This window comes from Oxyura jamaicensis, chromosome 3 (assembly GCF_011077185.1).
Source record: "Oxyura jamaicensis isolate SHBP4307 breed ruddy duck chromosome 3, BPBGC_Ojam_1.0, whole genome shotgun sequence".
Taxonomy (NCBI): domain Eukaryota; kingdom Metazoa; phylum Chordata; class Aves; order Anseriformes; family Anatidae; genus Oxyura; species Oxyura jamaicensis.
Genome location: NC_048895.1, coordinates 103,013,044 through 103,022,949, shown reverse-complemented (window position 1 = coordinate 103,022,949; position 9,906 = coordinate 103,013,044). Strand labels below are relative to the sequence as shown.

The 9,906-nt window shown below is 54.6% G+C and overlaps 1 long non-coding RNA gene across 1 annotated transcript; it reads left to right on the top strand.

Moving 5' to 3' along the window:
• Window positions 1-32: 32 nt before the first annotated feature.
• Window positions 33-9,600, top strand: LOC118164572. The gene is made up of 3 exons (XR_004749548.1): window positions 33-67; window positions 4,389-4,441; window positions 8,678-9,600. It is a non-coding gene; the product is annotated as an uncharacterized LOC118164572 (long non-coding RNA).
• The last annotated feature ends 306 nt before the right edge of the window (window positions 9,601-9,906 follow it).

Sequence of the window (9,906 nt, the reverse complement as noted above, 5' to 3'; positions counted from 1 at the left end):
GGCGGAGGCGGCGGCAGGGGGCGAGGGGGCGGCGGCGCTGCCCGCCCCCGGCAGCCCCCCGCGGGAGGTAAGTGCCCCCCGGGGCCCTAAGCGACCCCTTCCCCAAATCGTGCCCCCCCCCCCAGGGTGGTCGCAGCCCCCCAGGGGGGTGCGGGGATGTCGCCGTCACTGCCCCGCGTCGCTCGGTTCAAGGGGGTCCTTGTGGGGGCTCGGTGTTACCCCAGGTTTCTCCTCGTCCCCTTTCCCCATGCCAAGTTTCCTTGGGACCCCCCCCCCTTAAACAGGACTTCCATTACCCCAACGGGAACCCCAAATGGTTCCCCGCCGCTGCAGCCGCCCCGTTGCGCTGCCTCAAGAACCACTCCGTTTCCTGGATTTTCCTCCGAGGAGAGCTGAGATTTGTTTTCTTTTCCCCAGCTCCGAAGTCACGGCGGCATCGCCACGGAGCTGGCACGGGGAGGGTCCGGCTGGGGGGCAGGGGAAGGGTCTGCACCCAGGGGTGGTGGGGCACGGGGACAGGCTGCGCAGGGCGGCGGGCACAGCACCGAGCTGCCGGAGCTCAGAAATCATGGAGTAGCCGAGCTGGGAGGGACCCACTGGGATCAGGAAGCATTTGGACAACGCTCAGACACACGGTCTGATTTTGGGGTGGTGTGGCATGGAGCCAGCAGCTGGGCTCAGTGATCCTTGTGGGTCCCCTCCAAATCGGGGCGCCCTGTGTTTCTACAGCTGGTGCTGAGGCCAAAAATCACCGGCGTCGTTCCTCTTAGCTGGAAGGTGTTGTTGCGGAAGCTGTGTCCTGTTTGTTAGGCAAAAGCTGCTCCGAGCAGGGGCACCACCGGTCCTGAGGCTCGGGTGAAACATTCCCGCTGCAGCAATGTGCTTCTGGAGGTACTGGGGTGGGTGCACGGGGCTTAGGGACGTGGTGCGGTGGGGAGATTGGAAGTGCTGGACTTGCTGGTCTTTAAGGTCTTTTCCAACCTAAATGACCCTACGATTTTGTGATTTACTGACAGAAATAGCTATTTAGGATGCAATACTTCGGGCTTGCATGCCTCGGTTTTGCTCTTTTCCCACTACCAAACTGCGCGCCCGTGGCACGGCGACAAGCCCATTTGGCAACCAGGAGGCTCGGCGAGCACGAGAAACAGTTTTATGCGAGCCTTAAAGGAAAAAACAAAACAAAACAAAACTGAAAGGAAGTAGGCTTTGATAATGGGAACAGGAGAGAGCTGGTACTACAGAGTAGGTCTGCAGGGCAGACCCAGGCTCCTACCTGCGCCGAGGTGGCCGTGGTCCCGCTCGATGGCAGCCCCAGCTCCTCCCGGCCCACGGGCTCGGAGCCACCGACAGGAGGGAGCTGCCTGCCCTGGGGACTGCTCGCAGGATGCGGTTTAGGATTTAGGGCATTGTGCAAGCAGCCGTCCCACCCTTCCCACGGGGAGGTTTGTGGAGCGGGATGCCAGCTGGGCTGCACCGCCCTGGGAGCCGGGAGGGAGATTTGTGGGGTGCCCTCTGCCGTGCGAGCTGGGGAGAGGGTGGAAAAGTGGGGTGAGGAGAGGATGGGATGGTTTGGCAGAGCTGCTGGGGGCAATGAGGGGCTGGAGGAGCGGTCCCGGTGGAGACCCAGCTCCAAACAGCCCCCAGCAGCTCCCCACCAGCCCCAGTCCTTCCTTTTCAGGGTCCCGTGCTTGTCCTTTGAGTCTTTGCTCAGAACACCCGTGGTTTTGCAAACGCTGCCACGGCGCAGATGTGGCTGCTCCCCGTGGAAGCCAGGAGGGAAGCCTCAGGCATTTCACCACCGGCTTCCCACGACGGAAAATCAAGCAGAGGCGTTCAGGTCTTGCCTTTAGCAGCTTTTTCCATGGCGCTGCCCTGCTGCTTACCGGAGCACGATGGCAGCAATCCACCACCCAGCTGCAGCGCTGGAGCAAGGCAGGCAGAGCCTGCGGTAACCGTCTTCTGCACGCCTCCAAAGCACCGGTTAAATCCTCAAAGCTGGGTTTTTCAGCCCAAACAAGGCGTTTTCCACCCGTTGGTGCATCACCTTGCTGCCGGACACCCCCAGCCGTGCACCGCAGGGGCACAGGGTGGCAGATGTGGTTTCCTGCCCTCGCCAAACCGGGCCTCTGGCCGCAGAAATCTGATCGCCCAGATCTAGCAATTTATCTCTGCGTTTCCTTCCTCGTTTTTTTAATGGTCAAAAATGCCCTCCCCTGAGTCCAGACACTCGCTCTGCAGTTTACTCCGGGTGGCTACCGAGGAAAATTCCCTCTCTCTGTTAATTTAATGCTCCTTTTCTTCCTGAAACCATCTGAAATTTCAGCAGAATCCACCCGACAGCAAGCTGTGCCGTCCCCTTGGCCGGCATCAGTGGCTGAGCCCCTGTCCCCCTTACAGCCGTGCTGCAGCTGGGCTCCCCAGACCCCCACCTTTTATTATTTTCCCCAGCCCTGTTCAGCAGAGCAGGGGTCATTTTTATCCTGACACCACCCCTGACCCAAACCGAGTGCCGTGCATGCGTTCCCAGCCGGAGGACGGAGCAAGGGGGGGCCCATCCTTTCCCCGTGACACGAGCTGGATTTTGTTCCTGAGGTCTTGTTTTGGGCGGTGACTGCTGGCCTGGCCACCCACGGCATTTCTTGCGTCGCTGGAGGGTGCTGCCTGCCTGCCTGCCGTGCCGGCAGGGCCAGCAGATTTTTTTTGGTGCTCCCAATTAAACGTCAGCAGAGAGCTTGGGAAAGAAGTGCCGGCGCTGACGGATCCCTGGGAGAAGGTGGGAGCGGGTTCTGCAGAGAGAAGCAGATTCTGCCGACCAGAGCCGCTCTGTCCCGATGACTAATTAATTCTGCCTTCCACCCACACGACACGTACGGCTCGTAGCGTGCAGGAGTCGGCCACAAAGGGGGGGGAGAAGGCAACCGACCGCCATCCAAGCCCACCCTCAGTACAGGAAGGAGGGTTCCCACGGTGGGAAGGGCTGAACCCATGTGCAAGGCGATCTGGGGCAGCCGCATCCTGCTGGGGGGGAGGAGGATGAGGAGGATGAGGATGAGGCATGCTCCGGGAGGATACAGCCTCAGGAGCTCAGCACAGCTCCATCCTGGCAGCACGTAGAGGGGCTGCTGCCTGCTTTTTTTGGCTCTGGGAGGCTGCCAGGAGGTGATGCTCCATAACCAGAAGGGAACTCTCTTTGCTCACCATCAGCTCTTGCAGCCAGCCCCAGGAGCTGTTTCCAGGCTCTCCCAGAGCAAACACGTTGCCCAGGAGCGGGGACCCATCCGAGAGGAGGTGCGCTGCGTTTTGGAAGGTAGCAAAAGATGCTCCAGGTTTGTGGAGGCTCAGTTTGGAATTCTGAGCAAGCAGGCGGGATGCAAAGGCCCAGGACAGGCAGCAGATACCTCTCCCAGCTCCAGAGGCAGAAGCTATGTGGGGCTGAAGAGGCTGACCCTGCGCCAGGAGAGGTGCAGGGGAGCCGAGGTGACGGTGGCAGCCCCGACCCCACCCAGCCGCCCCGAGAGCTGTTTCGTTTCTGCTTTCTGGGAGCCAAGTCCTGACTTTGGGTCTGCGCCTTGCCTGTGTAACCTCTGCGGGTGTCGTCACAGGAGTCAGAATAACCCGCGTGAATCACCAGCTCCAGCCTCAGCAAAACAGCGGCCAAGTCAACACAGCTCTGCCAAGCCACAGCCGCTGTCCCTCTCCCCATCGTATCCCATGAGACAGTGCAGAAAAGTGGAAAAAGATAGGAATTTTATTCTTCTGGCAGTGCTGGGGCTGGCTGCAGGGGTTTCACTTTACCACTGGTTGGGCTAGGGGCTCAGAGGGATGTGGGGTCTGACCATCTGCCCAGTTTAAATTAAAAATTAAAATATTATTTAAAAAAATAATAATAATTAAAAAAATAAATTGAATAAATTAAAAGCCCAGGTTTGGCTTTGGTGGCCCATCCAGTGACCCGTCAGGAACCTTTGGGGTTCCAGTATTAGGAATTTGGGTATTTCCCCTGCAGATGAGGTCGTTTCAGCAAGCAGTGTGGTGAGAAGTGCTTTATAGCAGGGAAAGTGCTTTGTCAGGTGGGAAGAAGTGGCTCCACGTTGCCGTAGCTTTCTTCATTGTCAGGTATTTTCATGCTGCTGGCCACCAGTCAGTGGGGCAGTGCACATCCATGGGGATCAGGAGGTGCCATCACTTAACACGTGGTGGCTTCGGCAGCCAGCCGGGTGCCCAGAAAGCTGAAGCAGAGCCAGCAGGACTGTAGGTACTGAAGGGATGCTCTTGCACCTCTATCATCTTCACAGAGGTTGTTTGGGGTGTAAACACAGCCCCCTAGAGATGAGCACAGCTTCTGAGTGATGCCACTGAAATACCTGATGTTTGTTCTTTTCAAGGCTGTGTTACCTGGAAGCCCGCCTGACCCAGAGAACAACAACATCAGCAATGAGTGAGTTTTCCATTCCCTTCCCCTCCCTTCCCCTCCCTTCCTTTCCCTGTATGGGGCAGCTCAAGGTGCCCACAGCTCTCCCCACCATCCATCTCCAAACTGTCCCACCTGAGGGTTTTGTGAGAATTTTCCCAAACTGTTCATAGCCCTAGATATCTCTTCCATACCTGTTTATGAGTTAAATAACCCTGGAGCCAAGCTGCCTGAAAAGATCTCAGCTCCACCTTAAGCACGGTATAGCAATTCACTCCTGGTCCTGAGTGGTACAGAATGTAGGATGTCAGCATGTCACAAAGGCATCTTGAAGGACCTCATAAAAAGGTCATCCAGCACGCGTAGGATGGATAACATCCTCCTTTCCTCCCTGGGAATCACAAGGGGAAACCCATGAGACGCTGCCAACAGTGAGGGGCAGGAGCAACCCTCGGGGATGGGGCAGTGCAAACGCTTTTTGGAGGTGGTTCAGCACCCAGCAAATCTTCACATGGATGCAATCAAAGCAGCTCAGGCCACAGAAGCGGTGGTTAAAGTGTGTGTAGGTGTCTGGTCCTGAATATTACGCAGGGCTGTGGTAGAGTTATTCCAACACCCATGTACAGCAGCAAACATCCTGATAGACTGCTTGGCTGGAGGAATTCCCATAAAACCAATTAAAGAAATAAATGTTGAGCAGGGAAAAAAATGAGATAAGGAGACTTCGCAGAACCACGGTGTGGCTGGGGCTAGCAGGGACCACGTGCTATCTGCCGGGAGAGCACGCACCCGTGGTGGGTGCTGGAGGTGGGCACGGACTGCAAAAACTCACTTGGGACCCCATTAAACGTCTAGAGCAGGCCCTAATAAATCTCCAGTCACCTCCAGGTGCTTGGCAACGTGTATGTATTCTTCACTGCATCGTGTTACCTTTTTATTTTCCACCAAGCAATTGTTTTGTGAACCGCTCTCTGGCATCTGGCAGTGCACAGGTCGGATGACACGGCCCAGGAACATTGTAACGAGTTTCTAATTGCTCCCAAGCCCTGTGTCACAAGCAGAGTTACCCAAAGGTGGCTTTGACCCATTTACCAGCTGCGAGGTCTTGCAGAAAGCATTGTAATGATTAATCCTGGACTTGCCCATCCTCAGCAGAACGATAAAAACCAGTGGCCTGGATTCATCCCACCTCATTTCCAGGCACATAACTGAGGTGGACTTGATTAACTTGACCGGCTGGCCCCCGCAGGTCCCTTCAGCCACGGCCACGCTGTGACTCTGGGCTTTCCACCATCCCCACCTTGGGCAGGCTGGCTCACCGTGCCCAACGTCTTGCTCAAAAGGCAGTTTTTGCTCAGTTTTTGTCCAGTCTTGTCCTTTGCACTTCCTCCTGCTCGGTGCGTAGCTCATTGTCTATCCATTTAAAAAATTAAATGCTTCTCCCCTTAATCATCCTCGAACACAGAGAGGCCGTTAGCTGAACGGGAGCACGTCTTGTTTTCCTCTTGCCTTAGTTGCTTTGCTGTAGCCTCTTAAATAATTCTTATTGCCGCTTTTTTAACTCCCTCCAAGCTGTTAATGACTTTTCAGTGCTCAGATATCCTGTACAGACATCTTGATGGATTGCCTTGGCCTTGTTTCCTTCGCTGTCCTACCAGGCTCTTCTCCTCCCAGCACTGCTCCTTTTCAGGTCTCTCCCTGCCCCAGAACAGCCAGATCTTGAATAATTTTCCCTCGACGTCCTGACCTGCTGTTTTCTGAGCCGGGAAGTCTAACAGCCCTCGGCTGGATCAACAGGCAGCACCTCGACGTCGCTGCATCCCTCCTGCTCCAGGCCTGGCTTCTCTGTAGTGAGACCACCAAGGCCTCCCCCCCGCAGGTCTGTGGCCCACCAGGTCCTGTCCCAGCCGTGCTCAGGTGTCTGTGCCCCATATGAATGCCAGGACCGGGAGAAATGTTTGGCCAAGGAGCCGCACCGGCTGCTTTTCTTCCGTGCACGATAACCGGGATGTGCCCATCAGCGCGCAGGGGCCCTGTCAGCTGCCTTAGCCCTCTCTGAAGACACTTTTGGAGACGCAGGGCGTGCTGGGGCTTCTGAAACCAAATCCAGACTTTGTCGTTGTTTAACAAGCCCTTGAGATGAAGGATCGGGCTGGGAGGGCCTCGTGAAGTCCCTGGCCCAGCCTCTGGCTTGGAGCCACGCTCAGGCTCCGTGCGGCCTGGCCCTGACAACCTCCAAGGCAGAGGCCTGCTGTCCTCGGGGCAGAGAAGTTTCTCTTTTTATGCAGATGGAGTCACTCTTTTTTGGACTTAATGCCGTTTTTCCAAATTAAACGACAGATAGATTTGTCACAATCGCAGAGAGAAGGAACTTGGGCAGGGCCTTGCTCGTGCAGTAAACGCTGCCCGCTTTATCCCGCTCGGTTCTGGGGCCTGCGTGGCAGTGGGCTTCTTGTCTTCTTAAAAACACGTCTGTATTTCACCAAGCTTGAATTTTACCTGGAGACTTTCTCTCGTGCTCGGGGGTCGCCAGCCAGGCCAGAGCATGGAGAATAATTAACAGTGAGGAATCGTGCAGTCGTTAGGAGAAACAATGGCTCTTCTGTGGGTCTGCGAGCAAGCTGCCAAGAGCGCTGCCTCCGATTCAGTGTGTAACATGGAATTAGTTGGAGGACTGTCCCAGCACAGGGTTTAAATCAATAAATCACGTGCCAGTTGTGTGTTTAAGTCAGATTTCTACATTTCCTTTTCCCGATTCTTTCAAATTCAAAAGAATTTGCTTTGCAGCTGCTGGTGCATAATCCTGGCTCGTGGACACTGGCTTCCAGCTTTCCTCCCTGATTTGCTGCTGCAGCAGAAACCAGATAGCTCACAGGTCTTCAGGAGAAGAGAAATGAAGAAAAGGAAGGAACAGCAGAGCCTGCTGGCTAAACCCTACTGCTGCCAGGAGAAGCTGCAGCCGAGGGCAGGGTGCAATGTCCATAGCCCCAGGCCCACATGATGCGGCCGCCACGCCAGCTGGGGGCCAGGTGGCTCCCGGGAAAACATCGAACTGTTCCTGACATGCACGGGGCACGGCACGAGCACTGCGAGGTCAGGCCAGCTGGGCCTTCTGTCTTAAGCAGACATAAAGGTGCAGCTACCTCCGTGCACTTTGCTCCAACAGGCAATTGCCTGCTTCAGAAACATTCCAGCCACCCCTGTGCCCAAGGAGAACCATTCCTGGCTGCCAAAGATGGCTGAGGGTTTCTGAAAGCAGTTCCCATTTATGATAAAGTTTCCTTGAAAAAGCATTTCAGGGCATTTTCCTTCAACTCAGGGCATTTTCCTTCAATTCTCATTCCACACTTACCTGCTTTGGGGCAGCTCTCATCTAATAACCAGGGTTCTCAGTTTTTTTCCCCAAGGGATGCTAGCGCCAAATTCATCCAAGCTACAAGGCCACGGATGAGATGGATCTCAGATCTCATCCTTGGATGAATGGTAAGCCATAGATGCTAACGATGATAGAGCCAGAGCCATGCCAGCGGATATGAAAACCTCACTTTGGCAGCCTACCAACTGCCCTACAAAACCATTTATTTCTTGCTTACTTGTTCATGGCGGACACAGAGTGAACCCCCTGAGCTGCAGGTCTGTGAAGACGTGTTAATACCCAAGTTCCTTCGAGTGAATCGTGGGCCCAGCAGAGCCCACACGCAGATACCAAACCTAGAGGCGTTTGTTCAAGCCCCAGAGAGCCCTTGTTTGGGCTACATTTTATCTTACTGCATTTTATCTTACATATCTCTAAAGCAGAGGTACAAAATACCAAACCAGTGGAAACGCAAGCCGTTCCTACTGGCACTGTCCAGCCCTATCGAAAGGGGCAGAAGCCAGAGGGCATGCAAATCCTGAAATAAATAAACAGAAAATAGTAAGAACACCTCTCTGCACAAAGCCTGGAGGCGCGTAACTGGTGTAAAGGTTATGGAGAGCTTTAGCTGGGCCTCGGCTGTAACGCACCGGAGGGTTATGGGGTTACGGGAGTGTGAGCCACAGCATTGCAAGGACTTTACTTTCATGAACTCACCGACTAAAATAGGTGCCAAGTAATAGCAAACGTCAGCCAGTGGTGGAAATTTGATGCATTAGAGTATCTATGTCTCAGCGAGCCACTTGTATTGCGACTTTTCTATTCACAAAAAGATGAAACTAGTTTCTTTTTGTGTCTTTGGAGCTGGATTCCCCCTCCTGCCCACAATAACTCCTGCCCTTAACCAGCAGGTGCCCGGGAAGCAGCAGCAAGCAGCCGGCGGGGCGGCCAGCCGTGTCGTACGACTGCGCGGAGGAGGAGCTGATGGCCAGCATCGAGCGGGAGTACGGCCGCTGAGCCCCCAGCGGGAAGCAGAAAGCTGCTGCCAACAGGCCACGGCCACCCCTCGCATGGGCAGGAGGAGGAGGAGGAGGAGGAGGGAGAGGATGGGCGAGAGGCAGCACGACTGGAGGATGACCTGAAGAAAGCCCACCTGGCAAATCAACATTTCAAAGCTCCTTTCTGAGCCATATTTCCAAATGAAGGCATATTAGAGTTCTGCTGAGCGCTGAGACATGGTGCTTGGAAGGAAGACCTTATTTTTTGGGTGTCCTGGCAGTGCAGGTGCTGTACCCGCAGCACAAGGGCTTTTACCCCCATTGAAAGCAGGAGGCACATCCCCAGGGCCACCTCGCCGTGGCCACGGCCATCTACTTAGAGAGGGGCTTGCACAGCAGCTCTTTGCCATCCATTCTCAGTCACCGCTCCTGGCCTTCCCGTGCATTTCTTTCCTCCATAGCTAGTCTAGAAGAAAAATCACTACACTTTATCATTAGCTGAATAAGAAAGCCTGGATCGCCACAGAAAATCATGTTTTCAGCGCTCCCTGACAGGGAAGCCTGATATTTTAGGGTTTCTGCCTGTGTTTTACCTGCATCTTAGTATGTTATGAGTAGCTGCTTATTTTCGGAAGTAGAAAAATACCTTATTTCTGTCTTCAGCTGAATTGTAAAAGATGCCAGATGAAATCTTCACAAAGAATGTGCAAGGGGAAACAGCAGGATGCAGCTGTATTTTGACTTCTTTGTCCTTCCTGAAATCTGTGTAAGAGAAAGAAAGGGCTCTGTATTCTACATAACTCTCAATAAAGGCAAATAAGCTGTTTAGAAAACGTCTCCCCGTTCATGCAGTGAGTGGTCCCACGAGCTGAGAGCGGGCAGGAGGGTGGTGGCGAGGCCGGAGGCCCTGCGGAGGGCAGGCATCCTCGTGTAGCTGGGAGAGAGGGGTGGGAGGTGGGATCTCTGCCCTCCTGGAAAAAAAAAATATCCCATTTGGAATGGTAGCATTCAGAAGTAGAAATGCTCATTTTTAGCTCTACTGAGCTGTGGCAGGGAGGCTCCTGTTTCTCTGCAGCGCAGCAAGAGTCTGTGGCCAGATCTCCCATCGCTTGTGTTGGTTTTCGGCAGCTCTCAGGGAC